Source organism: Triticum urartu, chromosome 2A (genome assembly GCF_056163025.1).
Source record: "Triticum urartu cultivar PI428250 chromosome 2A, HENAU_Tu73, whole genome shotgun sequence".
Taxonomy (NCBI): domain Eukaryota; kingdom Viridiplantae; phylum Streptophyta; class Magnoliopsida; order Poales; family Poaceae; genus Triticum; species Triticum urartu.
The window spans coordinates 400,279,992-400,284,316 of record NC_141874.1 but is presented as its reverse complement, the minus strand read 5'-3'; positions in this window follow the sequence as shown (position 1 = coordinate 400,284,316).

Below are 4,325 nucleotides of genomic sequence, written 5' to 3'. Positions count from 1 at the left end.
CCCTTGTGCATGACTGAAAACTGATGTGTGGGTGAACTGCTAAACACCCACACACCGACCCCTCCGTGTGATAAAACGGATGTGTGAACGAACTATATCACACACCACACACACGCCTTGTCTTAGGTGGCACAGAAAATCAGCCGTAGACGCACACGGCCGCGCCGCCGGCCTGCTGCTTCGCGTCCATGTTCCTGTCGTCGAGCAAGAGGTCGATCGATTTACGATCAGGCCTCCTTCTCGGTCTGTTGGAGATTTCGTCCAGCAGCGAAGCCGGGATTGGCTCTTGGATTACAGGCAGGCGTGTATCTATCGGTGGCCTTTTATGCTACCGAGCGAGCCCATCGACGATGATGCTTGGGATCGGGCAGACCTTCTCACTCTCGTGTTCGCTGCCCGCGGAATCCGACGAGTGCGAGGAAGCTGTTACTAGACGACAGAGCCACCCAGGCAATCCGGTTTCACCACGGGCCGTGTTCTTTCTCAAGGCCAAGAAACACCGGCTGGTCCTTCCATGTTCTTTGTAATGCTATATGATGTTTGATGGGTAGATATAAAATTCCTGCAAAAACAAAAATGCATGCGGCATTTTTAATGGAAACACCATGTTAGAGCAAGTACAATAGGATGAACGATACCTCTCTTTGTCCCTCCTCCAATGGAAGGCAGCAAGGGTTTTTTCTCCCGTCGACGGCGTCGCCGATCTCTCACGTCTCCTGTGGCCTTAGGGCCATGGGTGCCAATCTCTCACGTCTCCTGTGGCCTTAGGGCCATGGGTGCGTGGTGGATCCCGGTCCTCGTCGGCAGGAGGGCTTCGTTTTTAGATGCTTCCTCAAGTTTTGCTAGAATTTGTGTCCTGCTCAAGAAGATGAGACGGCGGCAGCTTCTTGAAGATGGAATAAGGTTCTCCCCGCCTAGCCCCCGTCCTGATGTTGTGTCTAGCATCGTCAGAGGACGTGTGGAGGTGTGTCTCCGGCGAATCTCGCAGGATTCGGTCGGTGTTTGTCTTTGGTGGATCCGCTCGGATCTGGTCCTTGTTCGTCTTTGTTCATGTGTTTTCGGGTTGGATCCTTTCGATCTAAATTTCTCTTTATCGGCGGCGGTTGTTGTTCTGGCACGTTGGTCCTATGGGTCTTAGCACGACGACTTCCCGACCGTCTACTACAACAAGTTGTGCCCGGCTCCGACGAGGGAGGGGCGATGACGGCGGCGCGCTTTCGGCTCGCTTCAGTGTGTGTAGTTGTCGCTAGATGGTTTACGAATCTAGATGTAATTTCATTATTTCTGGTGTTTCTTGTACTGCCATGATTGAAGATGAATAGATCGACAGTTTCCCGCAAAAAAATACAATAGGATGACATAGGCTGGCTGTGAGACTTTAAATATTATATTTTGATGAGTTGGCGGAGAGAGAAGAGAAGGGAGAAGAAAAGTGGGCTACTAACTAACAGCCGGCTGTAGCACGCGCTCCTAGACATTTTATGTGTGAGAGAGGTGGGCCCTGTATCAGTAAAGTAGTACATATTTCTATGCAACTATTGTACTTGTTGGCTATAAGATTAGCTATAAATGATGTGGCAAGATCATATAGCCAGCAGCTGGCTATATTGTTAACCATGCTCTTAATGTATCTTGCGGTGTCCGCGGACATAGACCGGCCACACCTTAAAATTCATGCCCCGTATTCAAGTACCTCAAGCTTGATACCTCAAAGCCATACAAATCATGCAGAATAAAAAGCAACATAGTACGTAAATATCATATCTACCCAAACTACTCATCATCGGAAATGTTCATGATCTCCGTGTTGGGTTCCGGGTAGATGGGCGCCTGCGGAAACTCCGGCTCATCGTTGGACTCACTAGAGGTGAACATTTCGTCAATCTCCGGACTTTGCTAGCGGATGAAGCGCCAGTTGGCCTTCACCGCGGCCTTATCCAGGATGGACTTCAGAATGACGGTCTGCTCCGCCATCTCCTCTGTTTGGGTGACCTCAAACTCCGCCATGGCGTCCTCCATGGCGAAGCCCGCAGCCGGCTGTGCCTTCTCCTACAGACCAGCCCCCTCCATGGGCTGGGGGTCCTTGTCCGCCTCTAGTTGCTGCTCCCTGTCCTCCTCATCCGGCTCCGGCGAGTCCAAAGGCAGGTCATTTCGATCCGGGCGACGCGCCTAGCCCGGATCTCCTAGAGCAGCTGGAGGCGCCGCTCTAGTATCAGCACAGCCACTACACCACAACACTTAATTAGCGGCAATTAACTGTCAGGAGAAAAACGGGATTAAAGGCAAATCATCTGCTGGGGATGATTGAACTGGCGTTAGAAGTACTGAGTGGCCACCCTCTACCGGGCCATGGTTGTCGCGGCGGCGAGCAAAGAGAGAGGCCGGGAGGGAGAAAAGTGGATGCGGCTCGGGCTAGCGGCATGGGAAGGGAGGAAGCGAATGTGGCTAGGGCTGGCGGTCACTGCCCGACTTAAATAGCCGAATTTTGGCCTTTGGGAGGTGATGAAGCTATGTACCTAGGGTAGGGTCATAGGCCTGACCTAAACACCCTCCCCTAGGACACCATCCTAAAACCAGAAGCATTCGAGGGATATCATCATCCACTCGACTACGAGACATTCCACACGGAAGACTCAAATTCACTTGACCACTGTAAACACTCGACGGACAGAAGATCTCAAGTCACTCTGCACGACAACGGTCGGACGTTTACTTCATAGAGTTAATAAGCATTTATGTCACTTTATTGCTAGCGTTACCAGTAATGCCCCCCTCTTGATGTACCTTAAAACCCTTGTAACGTGGGCTGGCTGGGTTCTGGGCGCACTCTATATAAGCCACCCCCTCCACTGGCACAAGGGTTCGCATCCCCTGTAAACACACGCATACATAATCCAGTCGACCGCCTCCGGGCAATGAGACGTAGGGCTGTTACTTCCTCCACGAAGGGTCTGAACTCGTAAAACTCGCGTGTACAACTTTGCCATAGCTAGGATCTTGCCTCCTCATACCTACCCCCATTCTACTGTCAGTCTTAGATCCACGACAGTTGGCGCCTGATACGTCTCCAACGTATCTATAATTTTTGATTGCTCCATGCTATATTATCTACTGTTTTGGACATTATTGTCTTTATTATCCATTTTTATATTATTTTTGGGACTAACCTATTAACCGGAGGCCCATCCCAGAACGGTTGTTTTTTTGCCTATTTTAGGGTTTCGAAGAAAAGGAATATCAAACGGAGTCCAAACGGAATGAAACCTTCGGGACGTGATTTTCTCAACGAACAAGACCCAGGAGACTTGGACCCTACGTCAATACACAAAAGAGGAAGCCACAAGGTAGGGGGGCGCGCCTACCCCCCAGGCGCGCCCTCCACCCTCGTGGGCCCCCTGTTGCTCCACCGATGTACTCCTTCCTCCTATATATACCTACGTACCCCCAAACGATCAGATACGGAGCCAAAACCCCAATTCCACCGCCGCAACTTTCTGTATCCATGAGATTCCATCTTGGGGCCTGTTTCGGAGCTCCGCCGGAGGGGGCATCGATCACGGAGGGCTTCTACATCAACACCATAGCCCCTCCGATGAAGTGTGAGTAGTTTAGTTCAGACCTACGGGTCCATAGTTAGTAGCTAGATGGCTTCTTCTCTCTTTTTGGATCTCAATACAATGTTCTCCCCCTCTCTTGTGGAGATCTATTTGATGTAATCTTCTTTTTGTGGTGTGTTTGTTGAGACCGATGAATTGTGGGTTTATGATCAAGTCTATCTATGAACAATATTTGAATCTTCTCTGAATTATTTTATGTATGATTGGTTATCTTTGCAAGTCTCTTTGAATTATCAGTTTGGTTTGGCCTACTAGATTGATCTTTCTTGCAATGGGAGAAGTGCTTAGCTTTGGGTTCAATCTTGCGGTGTCCTTTCCCAGTGACAGTAGGGGCAGCAAGGCACGTATTGTATTGTTGCCATCGAGGATAACAAGATGGGGTTTTCATCATATTGCATGAGTTTATCCCTCTACATCATGTCATCTTGCTTAAGGCATTACTCTGTTTTCATTAACTTAATACTCTAGATGCATGCTGGATAGCGGTCGATGAGTGGAGTAATAGTAGTAGATGCAGGCAGGAGTCGGTCTACTTGTCTCGGACGTGATGCCTATATACATGATCATACCTAGATATTCTCATAACTATGCTCAATTATGTCAATTGCTCAACAGTAATTTGTTCACCCACCATAGAATACTTATGCTCTCGAGAGAAGCCACTAGTGAAACCTATGGCCCCCGGGTCTATCTTCATCATATTAATCT